The sequence below is a fragment of the Poecilia formosa genome, unplaced genomic scaffold, assembly GCF_000485575.1.
Source record: "Poecilia formosa unplaced genomic scaffold, Poecilia_formosa-5.1.2 Scaffold52, whole genome shotgun sequence".
NCBI classification, from domain to species: Eukaryota; Metazoa; Chordata; class Actinopteri; order Cyprinodontiformes; family Poeciliidae; genus Poecilia; species Poecilia formosa.
Window position 1 is genome coordinate 282343 of NW_006799991.1, and position 22844 is coordinate 305186.

At 38.9% G+C, this 22844-nt stretch overlaps 1 protein-coding gene across 1 annotated transcript in view; it reads right to left on the bottom strand.

Annotated features, from left to right (window-relative positions):
- The window catches only part of agbl4 (AGBL carboxypeptidase 4), a 303338-nt gene that overhangs the window by 148727 nt on the left and 131767 nt on the right, over window positions 1–22844 (bottom strand). The gene's annotated exons all lie outside the window — the stretch shown is intronic.

Below are 22844 nucleotides of genomic sequence, written 5' to 3' on the forward strand. Positions count from 1 at the left end.
GCCTTTCTGTTCTTTTTGGTCAGCAGCGGTTTGGGCTTCGAGTCACTCCTATCAATGCAGTTTTCCACCCAGGCAGCCAGAATCTCCAACCTAAGCTGATGCAAATCAGCTCTGCAGTGTTTGCAGCGGTCTGTGATTTTTTGTGGACTCTTGGATGATTTCAGTAAACTGAGAACTGCCAGTTGTGAATACTGGTCCTCACTATTATTAACGTGAGTCCAAAAACCTAGAACATCACAACTCCAGTCTAAAAGATACCAATACACTCATTTCTCCATTGTTGTTGAATTTTTTTAAGTAGATGTTTTGTTTGTTTGCTTTTTTCTTTTACTTTGTCGGCCTAAGTCATATTGTCAGACAGGCTCTATTCAAGTGTTTTCTTGATTCCCAAGGCTTCACAGTACTCAGGACTGAGATAGTTAGTGGATTTGTATCTAAAATGTATTTATTATTTTATGTCCATCCATCCACCCACCCATCCATCCATCCATCCATCCATCCATCCATCTTCTTCTGCTTATCCTTATTATTTTATGTCTTTAGATTTAATATTGAGGACAGAAGCAAATCACTACCATATTTTCTTTGACTGCTACAGACTAAACAGTTGCTGCTACTAACAATATGTTAAATGAAGGATTTTAAACTCAAATAACATCTAATTTTCTAAATGTATACTATACAGGATTAGGTAACACTGTTAGAAAAAGAAGAGATGTTAAACTGCCCTCTTAGCAGCTAGATGTAAATCTGAGATGGTGATCGAACTCAATGCCTCCAAACCAGAAGAATGGTTCCAAGTTATCTTGGAAATCTTTAAAATGGAAAAACTGATACATTTTTTTTAAGAATCCAAAAAGACAAATTCTATGTAATCTTGAGCAAATGGATCACATTCGTATTTCCCACTCAAGCAGACATATGATTCCTCCAGGCTTGTGCCTTTTCTTTCAATTTCAGATTCCTCATTTTCATGAACGATTTTCCTCTACTGTAAGTGTTTTGTAAGTGCTTCATGTGTAAAGTTTTTTTTCCATCATTTTATTTTTGTTAATACTGCCACAAAACAAAAAAAGGAGTAGAGAGTGTTACACAAGATGCAATTGTAATGTCAATTTGCCCTTTTCGAACAAAAAGATAATTTAAAAAAACATAACTATTAAGGGTAGATGCTTTGTCCCTTAAATAAAATCACAAGACGTATTTTTATTGCAGACTCTTTGTTTGATTTTTGACCTAAAACATTTAAGGGTGGGAAAAAACAAAGGAACTCTAAACGAGAGCTAATATTTTTCTCCCAACTCTCGGATCTTTCTCTAAGAACAAAATGTCCCTAAATACTCCAGTCATAACTATGATAAACAGACATTCAGTCTAATTCACTTTGCTTGGTCATAATGTTGTGCCTGATCTGTGGATTAAAAAAATGAAATAATCTCGTTTCGCATGCACTTCTAAGAGCAAGAATACAGACTCCCATTAAAACATGACTGAACACTGGCCTCTAACTCAAACTCCTAATCTCCTCCACACTGAATCTGATTGAAATTCCTGAGATGTACAGCATGCAAACATTCACATGGGATGCTTTTATCACCTCCGAGGAGGCACACCGAGAGGAAATTGGAAGAGGATTTACAGCAGCAGCTCTAGCTGGTATTCTCAGAGATAGTGACAATGAGGAAAATATCCAGAGAATAAATAAATCTGACTTGCTTTTCTGAAATATCTCCTCACCAACTCTCTATTGTAGTTTCTGTGCACAAATAAGAGTTTTCAAAGCTATTGTTTATGCATGGATACATGCATATACTTAAAGTCATATCTCAATATGATTATAAATTGTTTTAAATGCTGCGTGTCACTTAGACTGTGAGAAGAGCGGCAGTGCCCGAATGCACCAGTAGAGGGCCACACAATTAAGTGAGAGGTGACCTTTGGGATTGAAGCAGAGCACAATTTTGAGAGGAAAAACACTCTATACCCCAAAATATGGCAGAATAATTAAATACATATTACTTTAACTAAATCACTTTATTAAAAAAAAAACCCCACAATGTTTAGTGGTGCGCCACATGTTAAAATGCTGGAAAATAGAGGAAGATGCAATAGACAACACTTGAAAGTACTTAAAGGTAACGTCCTCTGATGAAGCAAAAGCCCAAACACTTCCCCATGGGGGCCTCAGCTAGAGGAAACACACTGAGCCCAATCCCCCATGTCCTGTGGGGCAGCAGGGCAATTAGCAGAGAGCAGATGATCATTGTGCCCTCACCACTTTGGCACCAAAGCTCCCCTATGGGGCAACCTGGCAGGTGCAGGTTTGTCTGGAACAAAGGGGTGTGGGGGGTACGGAGAAAGTACATACAAGAAACCATCAAAATAACACCGATGTGATGATCTCAGCGTTAAGCCCCCACGGGAGAGGAAGGGTACGCAGGGAGGAGGTGAGCAGGCGGTGGGCCCTCTGCGTTAGCATGTTTGAGCCAGTAGAAAGATGAGACCATCCACCTATAATTGTGTGATGCAGCATTTCCCAAAGTGCAACATTATACTCCCATTACATTATCGACAGCATGTGTGTGGACAAGAGTGTGGAATGGAACAGACAGACCGGCGCCAGAGCAAGTCGTTATAATAACAGATAAGTGCACAGAGACACAAGATGTATGCACAGACACATTAATACACTTACAGTTGGTTAGTAATCATGTGGTGCACAACGGATCAGTGACCAAGTGGACCACTAGTAATCTTTACATTTCTGATTCTCTAAGTCCATCCAGAGGTCGTAAAAGTAAGGAAACTGTGGCTTTTGTTTCCCACTTTTGCGACATTGTTTCGAGTTTGACTTGTTTTAGCAGCTGAGGTAATTGATGCATACAGTATATGACTAAAAAAAAAAAAATGCTAGATGAGAACATCGTCTGATCTCAGGATGAGTCAACCCCGTTACACAGACAGCTGATCTCAGATCAAGCAACATCACAGACGCTTACTGTAGTGTCTGTTTGGAGAATAGGCCAACGGAGAGATGAGATCATTCTGTTTAGAGAATTTACTCAGTGAAAGGAAATGCAACTCATACGAAACGCTCCGAAATCCTTTATTAAATTCTACACAGCGGTGAGGTCACCTTTTAGACCATCTCGCTGATCAGACTGACTCTCGTGGGGAAAAATAACCACAAAGTAACAAACATAACAACAGGTAACAACAGGAAATACATTGCTGGGGCCACTGCCTTTGATTCGATTCACCTGATACTGCAAACCTCGCCAACACAAGTAAACACAACCAACTACTTGATGTAAAAGTTTAAATATGTCTACTATTATACAATGTAAACAGGCTGTAAAAAGTCTTCATGTTAAACTGAGGGTGTCCCAAAATGATCCCAAAAATTGGAGCAGCGTCCCGATCAGGGCATTTCTAAATTAGTGTCTAAGTAACTCCTGACGTTTGTTGAAATGCGTCTGATTTTATGTTTCAAATTCAAAAATACTTCATTGATCCCAAAGGGAAATTAAATGTTTTCGTAACTCATGTTAGTTCAAATTTGACAAAGAGTTAGGGGTAGATGGTGATGACTGCTGGCAGGAAAGACATCCTGTAGAAGTCTGTATTACAGCAAATTTGAAGGAGCCTCTGACTGAAGACAATATGTTTTCCCAACACACTGTCTCGTGAAGAAGATGGTCAAAGTTGTCTAAATTTTTCTTGCTTTCATATAAAATACTTCAAATTAAATATGACTTTATACAAGTTACAACAACATTTAATTTCCCTTTGGGATAAATTATTTTTTTAATTTGAATTTTAATACATTTTAAAGGTGTTGAATGTAAGTTCATGAAGAAGGACAATAATTTTCACCGTACATGAACAAGTAAGAGCTCAAGTTATCAACAAGTCACATGAAAACAGCACATTAACATGTTGGTACATCATTAACGTTTTAGCGTAAATCATCATGCGCAGTAGCAATATTCACTTTCTTCTGGACTGTAGCGCTAGGGACATTGATGAGTAGAGTTAAATAAGATAACATATGTGCGGTGGTATTTTCTTGCAACTAGTTAAGTTTACATGTTATCAGACTGAATCAGTATTAACAAGCACCTGCTCTTGAATAAATGGAAATGGTATCAGGGGAAGAAAAGTAAAAATGCACTAACACATCTCTATTTAAAAATATGTCTAATTTCCTAAATTTTAAAGATTACTATTCACACATAATTTCGCTCAAAAGCCAAATTGAAAGCTCTTCCAAATTTCATAGTGTGATCGGCATTAAAACAGCGGGGTGTGCCTGACACTGATCTGTAAAACAATACTCATTCACAGTCCCGTTCCCCTCCTTCCCTCCTCCTGTGTCCTCCTCTCCCTCTGATCCTCCCTGAGGGCCCTGCACAAAGATGCCAGCCTGTCTGCCCACATTTCCCTTGGCTCAGAGGGAGCAGCTGGGGGCCTGGTTGCTCTGTCTGCTTCCATACTCCCCAGTATATCACGGATACACATGCACACACTTCACGTTCACAGCTTGCAGCAGGACCGGTGTCGCCACATGAGTGCCAAGGGTAGCAGCACCCACTGGAGGGAAGGACGGATGGAACGGAGGAGGGCGGGGCGGGAAAAAAGGAGAAGCTCGGATGGGCACTCGGCCGCTCAGACAGCCAGATGTTGCCAATTAACTTCTCCGGCCGCCACGGGGGCTGTGGGGAAAGAAGTCTGGCACCTGTACCATCCAATCCCCCGCCCAAAGACACCATTTCTTGTGTTTGAAGGCAGTAGAATTTATGTGTGCAGCCTGCGCAGAAGATGAGTTCAGGGCCACAGCTCTCTTAAGAGCTTGATTTTCAAATACAGAGACACCTGGTCTATGGGACACTAACTGCTTAACTGTTTTGACCTTTGCCTAAATTATCCTCAATTCTTTCCCTTCCAGTCTCAGGAGAGACTGAACAATAAGTCAATCTAAAAAGGAGGAAAGACATGAGAATGAGGTACAGTGGGACCTGTTTTTTTCCCCCTCATTAATCTGATTAAACTCCTTTAAAGTACCTTGCAAAAGAATTCATACCCATTGACTTGTTCCACATCTCATTGCATCACAACCACAAAATTCAACATATTTTGAGATACGGATCAACACAAAGTAGTGTAACAATGTGAAGTGAAAAGAAAGGATTAATACTTTATGAAATGTTGTGGCATCCATTTGCATTATGCTTCCAAATTCAATACTATGTTGATCCAGCTTGAGGTGCAATAACAGCACTTTTGTTTTGCTTTGCACATCTAGAGACAGAAAAGAGAGATTAAACGGGGGTTAAACAAACAAAAAAGGAATACCAAGTTTTAGTAAAGTTGTAATGTGACAACACACGTGTTCTGCATAGTTTTACAAAGCTCTGGATACTGGCATATGCAGTATCCTAATAAAAAGTTTCCTATCGTTCCTAGGAATTCATGTCTCTGCAACATACATTTTACACTAAAGATCAGAGGTGATTTTTATTCTAAAATTTATGCTGCATTTACGTTCCATCAGAGGCGATGGAACAACAAACTGGATTTAAAAAAATAAAAAATAAAAATCCTAAAAATAAAAGTCAGGCAGCAGAGTGCACATTTACAAATTCTTGGATGTGTGTGCATGCTGTCAGGCTGTGTTTGTGATTATAATAGACAGGAGGAATTACAGGCTATTACAGAAGAGAGCCTGTGCCCGCAGCAGCCAGAGTTTTACTACCCTTAAAGGGCTTATGGTTCTCGAAAAGGCAGCCTATTATTCCCGCCACAGCATACAGCTGCCTGCTGAATGTCAAAGATATAAATATATAAAACAAGCATGAATCTACACTGAGATATGGTAGTCCTATTTTACAGTTTCATTTGAAAACAAAGTGCTCCCAGTTTGTGGAAGGAAAAAAAAAAAGAAAGAAAAAAAAAGGCTTGGCTGCAAGGTTGAGAAACTGTTTTCTCAAAGGACAAATGACTATTTTCTATTATGCTGAAGTCCCGGTCGGCATAAAACAAGACAAAAAAGCATGAACATTTTAAAGAGAGATATATTAAATTTAGTATGCTGACAATCTAGCACTGGCACATACAGAGAAGTGAAAAAGTACTTTCCCTCTTTAAAAATAAAAACAGTTTTTTTTTCTTCTTTTTTTTCCATTTGAACATTCAAGGATTCACTCAGTGCGCAAGAAATTCAGTTGTAACATAGTACTGTCAGGGAAATATTTACATAACATAAATGCTTATGCCACGCCTACAGCAGGAACAACTGCAATAAAGTATTTGTGATAACTGAAAATAAACCTTCAAATTGCTGAAAGGTTGTTTTTTCCCCCACTATTCAATGTAAAGCCGTTTCACATTTCCAGATTGGAGGGTTTTTAGGTATTAATATTTTGTGTTTTTATATATAGTGGAAGAAAATACTGGATTTTTTGCAAGGCCCCCACCACTTCTGGTTGGTCCAGAATAATAATGGATTACATTCCCCTGGACTTTGACTTGTGTGTTACACTCCAAATCTGGTCGCTTTTATAAACTGTCAATGTGTCCTTTGATCTCAATTAACTTTTCTGTCATCTGGACCAGACTTTGTTTGACCCTTAGGAAACCGGGACTCTGTTCCTGGTGCTTATTGTGACTTTTCACTTTGAGTATCTGTTTGAAGTTTATCTGTTCTGTTCTTTTTAGTCTTGTTTAACACATGTCCATGCTTTATGCATTTCCAAAACAGTAAATTAAAAAAATAAAGAATCTGAAAACGTATTAATTTGTTGCAGCTGCGATAGGAAGTTCAAAGCAGCAAGTTCCAACTTTAGCCTTTTTTAGTGGTCAGTATTATCTGTTGCCTATCAAAGCAACAGATAACATTCAGATATTGTTTGATACATTTTCTGTTTTCTACCAAATACCCAAAATGATTTCAAAAATATGAAAATAGCACATTTTGCAAATGCTTATTGTCAAATAGAGTGATGGACTCTTAATCAACCTTCAACAAAAAAAAATAGTGCTGAACTACTTCATTGCAGTCAGTCAATGCAATGGAGGAGCAGTAGGATGTCAATGAGAATATTCAACTGTAAATATGTGTTTTTAATCTGTGTCCAAGGTTTATCATTGCACATCAGTGTTTGAGGAACAGAACATTTGCTTTTATCTTACAACTCAATACCTTTCAAAGGCATTACTGCAGTTGGATTTCCAGCCTGAATGGAAAAAAGAAAGCAAAATAAAACAAGTAAACAGCACAAACGCGCTCCCAAATATACAAATACAGAGCCCTGTCCGACTGATGGGCTTGTTCTCTCACTGTTCTGAGTAACAGATGACTTGTCACAGAGCTGAATGGGGAGAATATTTTAGTGCAGATTGAAAAAGACGAGAAAGGAGAGATGGGGAATTGAGAAAAAAGAGGCAGGAATTACTCTATTACACCTGAGAGGTAAATCATTCGATGTGCTGGGGATCAGAGAGTGGCATTTATATTCACACGCATTTCCATGTATGAGCAGGATTTACACAGTTTCTGTCTATGGAGTTAAACCTGATCTCTCTGTCTCACCCACACACACACGGACACGCATGCACGCACGCGCACGCGCACACACCCACACACACACAGAGCATCAGAAGCCAGCTATGAGAAAGGCTGAAAGGCTGGATCAATGCTAGACTCCAGTGATTAGTCTTAATTGAGGAAAAAGAGCCATGGGAACAAAGAAACATTATGACCTTTTCCCTGTCTGAATGCCCTGCCGGCTAATAAGACACATTCGCATAATATCATACTGACAATAATCGTCTGAGCACATCAAAATAACCTTCTCGTAAGAACGGTATGCAAATGGATAGCACAGAAAGAAAAACAAACCCTGCAGATAATTGACTATCCTTGCCATGTTTTTGAGCGTGAATGGCAATTTTCCCTCTCCTGACGAGTGTGCGCTGATTATTCTATCAGACAAAAAGAGGTCCACATGTGATGAAAAGATTGGCAGTGAATCACATCCTGGTGCTCTGGAATGACTCGTCTCTCAGAACCTCTCTCTCTCTCTCTCTCTCTCTCCCTTTCAACATCCTCTCCGTTTGTCTGTCTGCCTCTCTCTGTGTGTGTCAGAGTCTGACGGAGTCAAATACCACTTGTCAGGAGTGTGCTGTTTGGACTGACATGAGATAAGAACAGACCAACTAGACAGTTAGATGCTGCTGTTGGACTGAGGAATAAGCCTGTGATTTCAAAAGTACTGAGGAGACATAATACTGAGCTCCACATTGCAGAAACACAGAAGGGGAAATTAAACTCTAGAACAGAATAAAAGCATCCTGTGTTGTCCCACGCTGGGGAAATCCAGCTGTAGCAGCAGCATCAAGACGCAGGTTCGCCCAAAAGATCATAAAGTGTTACAAATATAGAAAAACAATAATAATAGTATAATGTACAAGATAATAACAGGCCCTGTATGGCCTGCCCTAGATGCAGGCCATACAGGGTCACAGTCCATCTAAAGAAGTCAGGAGGCAGGGTTCATCCTAGATAGGTCACCAGTCCACCGCAGGGCAACACAAAGACACATAGGACAAACAACCATGCACACTTTCATAGCTAAGGACAATTTAGAGGGACCAAGTAACCCAACAGTCGTGTTTTTGTGGGAAGAAACTGGAGTACCTGGAGAAAGCTCACACATGCACAGGGAGAACATGCAAACTACATGCAGAAAGACCAAAGTTTTAGCTCCAAATGTTCTTGCTGCAAGGCAACAGTGCTACATACTGCACCACTGCACAGCCCATTTAGAAAACAATGGCAAGGTATGTTCCCTGTGGTTAAAAAAAAAAGACACCCATTGTTATAAAGCATGTACAAAGGCATGAACCTTTTAGAAAATCTAAAAAGTAGAAACAGAAAGTCCATCCATCCATCCATCTCGGATTTGGAGGCACTGAGCCTCATCCCAACCGCTTCACACTCGGCCGCGAACCGCTCCAGTGAGAGCCGCAGATCACGTTCCGATGAAGCCAGAAAGTTGAAATGTTAAAAAGTTTCTTTTCCCTGCTTATCCAAACAGCTCCCTCAGAGACTGAACAGGCACAAGTAGAACAGAGACAGCTTATAACCTTCTGAACAAAATCCCAACTCACAATTTAAACCTTTAAATAAGGCCACTAGGTAAAGGAAAACACAATAAATGCACTTACAGCAAGACAGCAATCTGCACTGCTTTATAGGATGGACCTGAATAATTCAATGGAACATCAAAACGTGGTTGCTGACCCGCAGTGAGCAGCTGTATCTAAACTTATTTTCTAAAACCTGAAGAGCCGATCAGGTAGACAGGTCTGAAGAGATAATCTCAATAAACTGAGACCGGTTAAATATGGTGGCTGTATAAAGAGAGGGCAGCATAATTAGGATAATTAAAAACTAAATTGTATTCATTAAGTCATTGTGTTGATTTACTGCAGCAGTTACTGAAATGTAATTAAAAAAAAAGAACAATTCCCTTACAAGTGGGTACAACATCATTTATTAAAATAAAAATAAAAAAAAACTGCATAGTGCAAAATGTAACTGTGACAGATTAGTGACAGAGACCAACCTCATTACCCAGAGTGGTTCAAAATAACGATAAAGACAAATTTGGTCTCTGATTTCAAAACTACGGCAGAAAAATATTTAAAGAGAAAGTTGTGATATGACTAAGTAAGTTGAACACGTCAGCCCCCAGTTTCTGACTCTTTGCAGCTCAGAGAATAGACTTTAAAGTAACTTCTGCCAGTTTCTAAAACCCTAAATTGATTAGCACCAAAACACATTAAAGAGCTGTTGTCTTTTTCGACCTTCCAGACCACTCGGCTCTTTTAATTCAAGTTTAATCTGCATTCCCAGAACAAAATACAAACATGGAAAAACAGCATAGAGTTTTTATGCTCTTCCAGTCTGGAATGGACTATGAGAAAACTGTAAAAATTGCTGAAACATTGAGTTCCATTAAAAAATGGCAACAAAAAAAATAAAATAAAATAAAATAAAAACATTTGTTTTGCATTGCCTTTGGTTTTTAATAACTTTAACAACGTTTTATTTTAAGTCTTCATTCAGAATCATTGAAAATTATGATTTTCAATTATTCTGATGATGGCATTTGTTAGAAATGTAATGTTTCTTGTTTGTCGTTTTCATTCATCTGTTGCTGATATGTGCAATATAAATAAACTGGTCTTGACTGCATAAAAGATTGGACCTTAAATCTAAACTGATGCACCTACCAGTGGGGGGAAATGACAACCACTGGCTCAAATAAATGCTTTGGTAAAAGAAAAAAATAAGAAAAAATCAATTGAACCAAAGTGCTTAACGAAATTAAAAACACAAGCTGAACCTTAAGGTTTCTACTTTGCCCTTTATTTATGAGCTACCACGTCTTTAAATTGTCCACCAATCTATTATGCTTGTACAACACAAAACATTTATAGCTGTGGAGCCAAAACCTCTTTTTAAATTTGTACACTATTGTATGGAAAGGTTTAAACATTTCCGTACTGCTCCTGAGCACACAGAGGCACAAAGGAGGAAACGTTGCGATATAGAGACCGACAGAAGTCTACAACTGCTTTTATTGTGGAGCTGATGCACTCCTTTCAATACACAGCTGGTGTGTAGACAAAGAGCTGTGCAGTGCGCTGTACTCCCATGTAAGGGAACAAAAGCCTAAAAAAGAGTAAATGTGGAGAAAGTAGATGTTGACCACCTACCTTTCATTTCCTCTGAAGGGCAACGAAGCAAACATCTTTGGAAACAACAACTTTTAAGCATGATATTGTGCTTTCCTTCAAAAACATCCAAAGGCCATAATATATTGCACAGTGTGACAAGTCTGTGCAGGGAACTGATGACAAACAAGAGAGGGCTGAAGGTAAGTTTAGATCGTCTTGAAATGTTTCAGAAGTGAACAAGAAAGATTTAAGGGTGCTAAGTAGCTACAGTCTTGTATGATTATGCACAGCCTTTTCATTTTCTCATGTTTTGTGACGTTACAACCGTAAACATGTTATTGAAAATTTGGGTGATAAACTGACGTTGGTGTATAAATGTGAACTCGATGTGAAACTATACATTGTTTTATTTTTTTTGTTATATTCAGCCCCCTGAATATCTTGCAGACTCATGTGCTGTCTCTGCCTACATTGCACACATCTACAGATTAAAGTTTTTATCCAACTTCTCTTTTCAAAATATTCAGAGTTTCGTATTCTTCAGTATGAAGAATATGAATCTAAAGCATTTGCCACAGAATCTGAACTTTATTTAGACTAGGAGTTGGACTAACCTTTCAATTGTAGCTCTGTTTGTACTTTTGGAAGGTGAACCTCCACCCCAGTCTCAAATATATCTAGTGCAGACTTTAATAGTTTGTTGTTGTTTTTTTTTTCCAGTGTTGTCCTGCATTCAGTTGCATCATCCCATCCACTCTGACTTGTTTCTCTATTCTTGCTTACACCATTTCACTAAGGGTATGGCACGCCTAGAAAAATGTGCTTAGTTTTTTGATGTACAAAGGCTTTTACACAAAAAAATTAATTTCACCTCATCTGAAAGGAATACCTTCTTCTACAGTGTTGCTGCGTCTCCCCGCTAGCTTGTGGCAACCATGACTTCCTAAAGCTTTCTTTCAACAGTGGTTTTCTTCATGCCACTGCTTCATGAAGGCCAGATTTGTGGAGTGCAAGAAAAATAGTTATCCTGTCAAGTTCTCCTTTTCAAAACTGCAGTGATAGCTCCAAGCACAATGAATGCTGGGAGATGCAGTCTGATCAGTTCATTTGGGTTGAACATGAACAAGTTCATGTTTTTGGTAAGACAATTAATGCTGTTAGCTAGCTTAAGCTATTTTCGTAGGATGATGTTAAGAACCGACCTCAGTTCCTGTTCCTTTAAACAAGACAAATATGAGTTATAGCCGATTGCTTTCAGTATATCTGAAACTGTATATCGTTTAATCTTCTGCAAAAAAAAAAAAAAAAAAATCTTCAAAACCTCTTTCAAACGCGCTGCTCTAAAATAAGCTAAGAAATCAGCAATAAATAGGTGTATCTGAAGCTAACTGATGTTTAAACACAACATTCGTCACACAGAAGCTTTTGCAGCCCTGATGACGAATTGATGCCTTATGAAGATGACATTCCCAAGAAATCGATTCCTGCTTTAATCAAATGGCAGTCTCTGAGAAATGAAAAGGGTTAATGTGATATCCAAACACACACACACACACACACACACACACACACACACACACACAGGTACTGCCTGAGTTTGTCACGTATTCCCGTTTTCAATTTGCTCAACCACTTACACACAGAAAACTCACAAAAAAGAAGAAGAAGAAAAAAAAAAAAAACATGCACTCACACACATACACAAAGCGATTATCACCAAAGGTACGTACGGCTGCTTGTAGCTGTTCCCATAGGGAAATAAGCTGTACAGCTTCTCCACTCTCATTTTTCATTGTCTGCTTATGATGCCCCATGTGTGCACACTGACTTTCATTTAACCCCTCACAACACACGCTCACGCACATTTTCCTGCACGCATCGTGACGATCCATCCTCTGTCTGTTTTTCTTACGCAAAAACAGCTCTCAGTATTCATTTTAGGCTTTGCAAAGCCACGTGGGAATAAAGGCGTTGTCCCTTTCAATACACAGAAGCACAGGGACGATACTGTGATAGTCTATAACTTGTGCTTTTTCTTATATCGAGCATGGCTCAAAGAGAAGGTAAATAGATCTAATAAGACAACATCCTTATGAGTCACAAATGAAGATTAAGGATGCCCCCAAATACAAGAACATCTCACTAGTGGAAAATACCAGCAGGAGAGCATATATTAGGCTGGTGGAGAGTTATTCTTACTCAAGGACACCACAGCTAAGTGAGCACATCATTACACAAGTAGGATATCTGAAGCTCTTCAACCTTTTTGACAAAACCACTCAGAGAAGCTCTGCATCTATTTATATCCTCCTGGCCAGAAGAACATCGGGAAAGGCAAGAAAGAAGGAAAACCCACTTAGCACTGCAGTACTTTGACCTCTTCCATTTTATTTGTTAAGAAAATGACTGAAAAAGCTGGTGAAAACCTACAAAGTCTGAAAAGAAAAAAAATGACTTNGGAGCAGTGGCTCAAACAGATCCCAGGAACAACATCAGACATCTCAGTCCAGAAATGTGCAGTTCTAGGCACAGCCAAGATACTGCGCAGAACCCTCAAGCTCCCAGGCCTCTGGTAGAGGACCCGAGCTCAGAGGATGAAAGAGACCACCCGCGGAGGGTGAGAAGGGAATTTTTTTTTTATATATATATATTAATATATATATTGTTTTCTCTGTCCTTTATTGCTTTTTGTCTCGGAAACATGGTTGGCATTTCCTCAAGAAAGAGTTAATTGCTTAGGGTGTCGAGTTGTGTGCTGTGGATACTCACACAACTTGAGGTGGCTTCTGTGCACCTTCCTGTTCTTCTTCACAGAGGACAGCTGCTCCAATAGCTAAAGCCAAGACCAAAATTACTCATACCCCCCCTTGTAGATCTGTATTTAAAGATATTCTCATTTACCCAAGAACTTTGTTTCAAGTGGAAAGATATTCAGGCACTTCAAAACATTAAACAGTGTAAAGGAGTGTTCAATTTTGAAGTGAGACTCTGGCTTGCTTTTCTTTTTATCAGAAAAACATATATGCATGTGCTGTGTGACAGCATTTAAACAACACTGAGATACTGCCACTTTTTTGCGTAGTCACATACTTTGACCTTTTTTGTTTGGGGGCCGAAGCTTCAGTTCAGAAACAACGTTGAATTCTATGATTTATTTTATTTAAGGGTTCTTGTTTCTTCTGTTTTATATTTCTGTTTGGGTCAAATTGACATTGGGCATGGTCCATTTTATTTCTTAATTGCATTATTGTTTTCAGATGCCAAGAGTTTTAACGCTGTGGATCTTTAGAGGGCTTTTTTTGCTTTTCAAAAATTTAATTACATGTCGTTTACAACATTTATTTGTGAATATATAGATAATTGTTTTTTTTTTTCTTCTTCTGTTTTTCAGTTATTTCACTTCATTGGTTGATCCAAAGAAGTTTCATTTTAATACGACTCCGGCCCATTTTGCTCATAACGTGCATTTGATTGTGGCATGTTCATAAATCATCTAATGAAGATGGAGTCTCTCTGTTACATAGTGTTAAACACGGGTCACCAATCAGGCATTTAGTAGAGTACCCCCACCACACCAGAAATGGCACTTGTAGCTGTAAAAGCTGGTGATGTATTATTTTATGTTTGAATTGCCATCTTAAGCATTGAGGTTGAACAGCTCTATGTGTGCCACCGGATTATCAACCCTCCATATTAAAGAGTTAAGCATTAATCAGAAATGTTTCCAAAAAAATTACAGAGTTATGGACAGACTCCCTCAAAAATGAAGTCTGCACAAAACTTTTAAATCTCATTAATGTTGAGCAATATACAAGCTTAAGAAGCAGCTTATGTAATTTAAAAAAAAAAAGAAAGAAAAACTAAATATATTAAAGTGAATGCAAACTGATTTTGAGCATGTTAAATCAAGTGCACTTCATTTACTCTGCTGCCCTTTCTCTGTCATCATGATGGGAGTGTAAGCCAGTGTGTCTGCAGCATGTGTGTGCGTCTTGATTGATGCCTCGCAGGGCAGTTGCGTGATTGAAACACCTCCTCACCATAAAGCTGTCGTGTGTGTGATGGAGTCACAGGGTCATTTTAAGCATCACACCTGTCCCCCTTCCTCCCCACACTGTCACCCAATCAAATAGGAAAATGGGCATATTTGTTTTCCTGGCCTTGAGAGGGCTTGAGCAGCAGGGCTGTATTTTTCTGTTTGAGTGCGTGTTGTGCACATTAAATTCTGAGTAAAAAAAAAAAAAAAAACGCAGCAAAAGATGGAGCAAAAAAAGTAACCTCAGGCTGATAGACAAATGCAGAGAAGATATGATGGATGGCTTAACTGCTCAAGATCTACAACTGAAATAAATACTTTTATTTATATCATCTGTTTTACATTTTACAAAGTTCTCGCTTCACGATGGTGGGAAGCTGCACACTTTCCTAAATATTCTTCACTTCTTTGTTAAGCATCTCCATATTATGCTACTTCATGTCTGTACAATCCAATGCATAAAAATTTACCACAAGAACCTGACTTGTACTTGTCAGATTCAGATTTATCCAACTTGTGAACTCCTGTGAACTCCTAAATACTCTTCTGCAAGTGTTTTGAGTTAATATGAGAAAACATATTAACTGAAAGCGGTCTTTAACAAAAGTTGTAAGAAAAGATGCCGGCTTATAAATCAGGTATTTATGGGCAAATGCACCACACCATTAATTATCAGTACAGAAGTTGCTTTGGTCTGTAAAAGGACGATTGGAGAGGAACTGGTAGGAAACTTAAAAACTGCTGATATAGGTGATTCATTGCACTTTTATGTGTTATCATAAATCTTTTCACCATAACTGAACTGATGTTCAAATCTCCAAAACTAAAAATGTGTATAAAAGGTCTAGACAGTTCTTGTTTTAATTTAAGCTTGAGCAAAAAGTCAAAGTACATTTTTCCTTATAAATCTAAACTCCATTTCTTGGCCATAATTTTCTGTGTGTGTCCTTCAGAGGATAAACTTATCTGAGATGGCTTTAAAATACGCACCAATGCGTTATGCTTCCCCCTTGTAGATAATTAGCACATTTATACCTGTAAAACAGTCACAACTTTGAACAGCAGCCTCACTTTTCACTACTTTGTACTGACAAGTGAATAAACCTATAAAAATATCAGGTCAAATATTCATGTTTAGTAGTAGCTTAGTACCATCTTTTTAGACATTTTTCATGTTGACACCATATCTAGCACGCCTAGAAAAAAAACCTGGTACTTGGGAAATCAAATTTGATGTTTAGCTGAATATTATCAATCTGGCCTTTTATGTTGCTGATTCAGCAACATCTGGCTGGACAATAACATAAAACTCTGGAATATAAGTCTTCCTAATAATACTTTGTACTTTTGTGGAAAACTATTTTTAATGCCAGTGACAACAGCACTAAGTTATTCATCTTTTCATCGTAATGGCAACAGATTTGTTTTTCAAAAAAAGAAAAAAAAAAAAGAAAATTGATTGCTCCTGTCTTGTTAACACCTTTTCACTGGGACTTTGTACTTTCACTACAGAGAGCATTTGCTGTAACTTAATAAGACAGTAACTTATGTGCAGTGAAGTATTACCTCTTTATGCTCTCATTTAGCAAACTTCTCATTAACAAACTCTTTGGTTGATGTTGCTAAGCTCTGACGTTATCATAAAGCTCAGCAAACGTTTTTATGCTAAAAAAACCAGCTTTGTTTTTGACCTAACATGATTCCAGTTCTTATATCTGCACCAGAATGTGTCCCCTCTGCTCATCGAAATGATCAGCAGCTCTCAGATATTGATACATTAATGTTTGGGGTAAATTTCCAAACAAAGACCAAATTCTATTTCACTTGTTTCCAAACTTCTTAGGCAGACATGGGCATTTGTGTAGCCAGTCCACAAAATTGCAAGAAATGGTAAAGCATTCTCAGATTTGGTGGAGTCTGCCACCAAACAGACTATCAGGAAAAAAAAAAAAAAAAGGCATTTTGGCCAATGTGTCTCTCTCTGCGCACCGTAACGAGGCAGATTGAGAACAACGGGGAAATTTGGCTCTTCAGCTGCAAAAGAAAATTGACGGTTTTGACTTGTGTTCTTTGGCTCGGGACATGAGTTGTGATGTACAGCCTAGTTATCTTTTTACATGGATTTACAGGACTTTGAGACGACAGAGGAGTTGGCAGCTCTGCGATCAATGAAAGGCACTACAACAGGGAGTGATTTGTTTACAGAGGTAAAAGTGTCCATGGACCAGTGGGACTAAAGTGAGAAAAACTGGAACGTGTTACAGCTGATGGCTGTCCGAGTGTGATAGGGAAAAAGACTGGACTTTTGAAGCAACCCTAACACAAACACAAACTACTACTTCTGGATTAAATCATTCATCAGGAGATGATGTGCAAGTCAGAAATTAGCCACATTGTTGATGTTGTAACTAAAACAGCTAATTTAATCAGGACAAGAGAACTGAATCACAGGTCAGTCTTTTTCACTGCTGGAGGAGGATGACGGTGGACATGGTGACATTGGCTACAGCTGGGAGATGGCTCAGCCTGAGCAGAGTCCCAAGGGTTTGGGATCTGAACGCAGAGAATCGAGACTTTTGAGAGAAGAAGCACAAGGACCTCCCAGAGCTCTCAGACCCATACCGCATGATACATCTGGGCTTTGCTGCTGATGTGATTATGCAAACGAATGAACTAAGACATATTCTCACTGAACACTAAAACAACTGAGGTAAAGCAAAAAAAAACAAAAAAAAACCCACTGGGTTCGGTTATTATTATTATTTTTTTTAATTTAGTTAGTGTGATTTTGTTTTTTGAAAGATATATAAAGTTATGTTTTACTAAAAATGCTGTAAGAAATGCACATTTTCTTTTGTCTATTTTTGCCTTACTTTAGTAAACTGATGATATACCCTTTTACATGAAGTTGACTAAACATCGCAACAGATGAGATTTCTTTCACTCCATCTTTCTTTCCCTCTTAGATTGTTAAACTTTCTCATATGCCTGTATTTCGCACTATGACACCAGGGAATCAAACTTTCCATGTCTTTTGGGCGACGAACTGGCAGGACGAACGGGTAGTGCTATATGGTCCTGTTACACCTCCCTCAATCTCTGTTCAGATTGGCAACAACACAGATGACAGTGATATGAATACGGAAGAATAATTCTGGGGCTTAATTTGCAGTAATCTATTGTCTAACTATACTGTTGATGGCAGGGACACAGATTACAGAGCTATAGTTGGCTAAACCGATGTAATTTATTCCTGTTCACTTATTCAACACGAGAACTAAAGGTACACAAAATTTACAGGTATACTAAACCTTCTGGGTCAGAAAAAAACACTGGTGGATTTTCAAATGTATACATCAGGATTCTTCAGAGCCCAAAAATCACAGCCTCCCCGTCTTGAGTTTTAAACTATAAATAGGTAGAAAATGTGACCTAGCTGCTTCATGAGGACCTTAACAGGATGAAGGATTTTCCTGATCACTAGAGATCTGGCAGGAACTCTCTCTAATAAGCTTCTGACACTAGATCTTTTGTTAAAACCAGCTGACTCAACAGGAGGCAAGAAGACCAGTGGAATCTTAGGTTACATCCTCCCTTACTGGAAAATGACTTTTACCCTTCTAGGTCTATAAATATCCTACTGTACAGTCGCCTCTCTCGACACTTGTGGAAAAAAAAAAAGTCCCACTCCTAAAAATACCCCCAAGAGACCTCCAAAATAATGACCCTGCTGGCTGCCGTAGTGTCTAAGGCTGGAAAGACAAACGACATCCATTCCAGCTTGGTGCTTTTAATCAGGCTGTGATAATTACCGCCACACTCCATTGGCCAAACAAATCTCTTTGTCAAGGTGCTTGTTGCTGTACAAGTTCTTCTCCTGTTCTCAGACAAGATAACAAGCAGTCTTTAATTGTCTTAATTTTGCGTAGTAGCAGTATTATAGACTTCACTGTGTGGGATCGTGACATCCCTCCCTGCCCCCTCCCTTGTTTCCTCCTTCCCAGCAGCTATAGAAAATATTTCATCATGTTGGGGTGGTGGGCAGTGGTTGTGGCATCAGACTTTAATAAAGTGAGCGACCTTGTGGGACTTCAGAAGGGATAGATTAAGTTTGTCTTCCCTACTGGCTGAAGCAACCACCTTGGTGGGTTTTTCTTATCAGAGGCTTTACTTAATTACCTGGTTTTAATTCTAACATTCTCTAAAATGACCCCTCACCACGATGAGACAAACTGTTTTAATTAAACAAATGAATATGTCACTTATCGGGTGAGATCGGCGCTCTCATTCGCCACGGTAACGGATGCTGCTGATGATCACATTATCTGGCTCTGGGACCCAGTTCCTCTACACATGATGATGAAGTAACAGATGCTATCCTGTTACTGTATGTGGTACTGTACAGATTTGGAAGATACAAACAAGCCTATTAGACACAGCAGACATGTTCAATTAGTTACCCAGTGACCTGATGAGCTTCGTGAGGCAGCTATGCAGATCTCCTTCTTTTGCCACTGAAAGGTTTTCAAGGGGGAAATGGTAAAGAGCAACAATCAAGAAATAGTCTCCCAGCTATTCACAAAGTTACTGACAATCGGCTGCTTTTTTTTTTTTATGGAAGTTACATAATAGTATTTTAAAATGTGTAGCGGCTTCCTGGGCTGCACTGCCTGGCCAAATTTAATGGGAGACGTGTCAGCAAAGCCATTATACCAGCAGGGGCACGCAAAGCCCTATTACATATGGCTGCTGGCTGCTAATGTGTATTAGCAGGAGGCAGAGGAAGCAAGGTGAAGATAAGTGATTTTGCAGTAGTCGGCTATGTAGGACAAAGGAGGGAGGGAGTAAGAGAGATGGAAAGGCAGAGGAGGAAACCACTTTGACCAGGAGTCTGACCAGTTCAGATACATAGTTTTCATTTGCAATGCAAAGGTGTAACAAAGTTTGATCTTAGAGTTCAAACTTAGGCTCTCAGTGGTATGAAAAAGTTCATTTTGTGTTTAAGTTCCAAGTTGAGTAATTTCTTGGACATGATCCCAAGGCATCATTTTGCACTTGTTGGCTTACAACTATTTTTCTTTTTCTTTTCTTTTTTTTTTTAATTTGCACACTGTGGTCATAAAGGAGTTCATATGGTCAGCAAAAATACCCGGGAAAGCTGTAATATTAAAATTGTGCTCAGTTGGAAGCAGACGACCCAAAGAGTGCCAATAAAATTTTCCTCACATCATCACACTACCAACCTGAGCTGAGGCAGGCTGGATTCATAAGAACCAAACTCTGACCTGATCAGGTGACAGAGACTCAGGACCGGAAAACATTTTTACTGGCCAATTCTGATGAGCCTATGTGACTAACAGACTCAATTTTCTTGTTTTTAGATGACAGAAATGGGACCCGGTGCGGTCCGCTGCTTCGAGATTCAACGTTTTGAGCATTCAGAGATTTTATTCCACACACCTTAGTTTTAACAAGGGTTATCAAGCAACTAATACCTTTCCATAAACTATCACCATTCTCCTCTGACCTCTTGCATCAAAAGGCATTTCCACATGAATATTTAGTCTTTTTCCGGCAATTCTCTGTAAACCGTAGAGATGTTTTTGTGTGAAAATCACAATAGATCGGCTTCTTTTCTTAACTGGCACCAACAGTAATACCATGTCCAAAATTCGCTTTATTTACTTCTCTGTTCTGCTGCTTGGTTTGAAGTTTCCATCACCATTACAGTCTAAATGAGTTGACTTGTGGCCATGTAATTGTCTGGTTTGCCATTTGCATTTACAAACCATATGTCATGTGTGTGTTTTGGAAGTTTTGTATAAATAAAAGTGAATCTAAATAAAAAAAGACGAGTCCCTTGATTGGCCTGTAGAAGGCAAAGTTGTAAATATTGCACAAAAACAAACATCTCAGGGTTCGTAAAACACACATCACGACCTCATCTGTAATGTGATTGTGCAAAACAAATACAAAAAAAACAAAAAAACAACCCTTGCCACTTCAAATAGTAATTTAGGAGGCAGGTTGGTCCCAAATCAAAACAACATTGAAATATCTAAAAATACTATCCACCAACACTAGGTAACAGGCAGTATTTTCTGCTGGTTAATAATTCAGTCAGGGCTTAAGGCTGCTCCTGGCAAAAAAAAAAAAAAAAAGTCTTGCTTATCTGTGTTTCTGTCAACAGCAAAACTTCACTGTGTTTTTGGACAAGCAGGGAACATTTTTGCCCTGCCAAGAAACCCCAAATGGACAGAAAAAAAAAGTTTCAGTAACCTGCCTTGCTGCCAGCACATGGGCACTTGTTCTTTTAATTCTTTGACAAACTATTTGTGGTATGTCAAGCACCTAGCTGTCTTTTTAAGAGCTCATTGGCAAAGTTGTTCCACTTGAAACTGGTGGTGGGAGTGTGTGTGCACTTGATAAGTGAGGAGGCTCCTGAGCTTGGTCTTTGACAGCCTCCTTGAACTCTGTGGGCCAAGTGATAAAGTGGCCTGATGAGTGGGCAATCTCTATCTGCCAGCTGCTAGTTTGGCCAGGAGAGCAGGGAAGACGCCAGAGTGAGTGAGTGAAGACCCAGTACGCACAAATGGAAACACACCCACGCACACACACACCCACTGCTGTTATGTGGTGGCAGACCTATTGGCATTTAAACATATCAGTCCAGATCCTTTTGGACCTTTACTGTCAAAACCAGCATCACTATGCCTATTAAAACACGTTAAAGTATAGACATGCATAGCATTAATGAATCTGATTTAAAACAAAAAAATTTAAAAAAATACTCTGCTACCCTGATCATTATAAATAAAACCAAAATGTATAATTTGGTTTTAAATTGTGTCAACATCTTAAAATTTGAGTCTGGCAAAAGATTATTTTTCCTGTTTTCTTCTAAAAATCTGTTTTTTATTTCAGTGGAAACACTAACCTGTGTGTTGGACCTGTAATGGAGCTGCGTTTATTTTTTTCGCTTGTTTTTCATGCACTATTGCTAAAGATCTTGAACATTTTAGACAGCCTAGAAAACAAACATGTCTTTGTTAATCATGAAATAACACTGCGTTAATGTACAGAGTGGCCAATTTAAATATCCAAGAAAGGTGCGAGCTTTCTGCTACGGTGTGTCCTTATATAAGAATGCAGCTTGTTTGGCCTGACCTTTACAAACAAGCACAAGCAGCACTTTTAAAGATAACTCCAGCACCACTGGCAGTCTTCTCTGCAGACAGACAGACTTCAAGACCACAGAGAGCTGTTTGAGTTTATTAAGAATGGAGTATTTATTTATTTATCTCCCTTTCCGGCAGCATGCAAAAACTTAAGTTAACTTGTTAAAAATAAACTCAAATAAAACTAAACCGAATAAGGTCAAACTGTGACACAAACAGGAGGTTATGTGTTGGTAGCTGTAAGAGAACTAGGGCAAATTTTCAGGAGATAGAAACAGAGGAGTGAGACTATAACGGGGGAGGAAATTATAGATCAGGTTTTCCCCTTATTTGCTGCATTGTGCAGATTTAGGGGATATAATTCGATAACTAGCTTGATGAGCACACATGTGAGTTAAATTGTGGTGGAAATTAAAACTATGTCACTGGCTATCCCTGCGAGTCTGTGTCTGAGGAGAGCCAGCAGCAAGTAATGTGCAGAATCGCACTACGAGTCTTTGCATGACAGATGATTAGAAGATGATTAGATCAGTGAGGAATCACACCAACATGAATCCGAATCCTTCTCCACCCCCCCACAACAACCATTCTGATGTCATTAACTTTTGAATCTTAACTAAATTAGAGGTTTGTGTGTTGACATTTACGGCTTTCAAACAGAGCAGCGAGCTTTCTGGCTGATTGCACTAACACGTCAGCTGATAATTCAGGAAGAAGAATACACATGAGAAGATTGGACAGCATTGTTCTCCAAATGACAAGATCTGTCTTCTTCTCCGCCTTCTTAATTATCTTTCTCGATTATAATTACACGTGTGGAGGTCTGCGGGGCAGGCATTGTGATGCTGTACTGTCTTCCACTGTATCTGCAATTAGATGTAAAA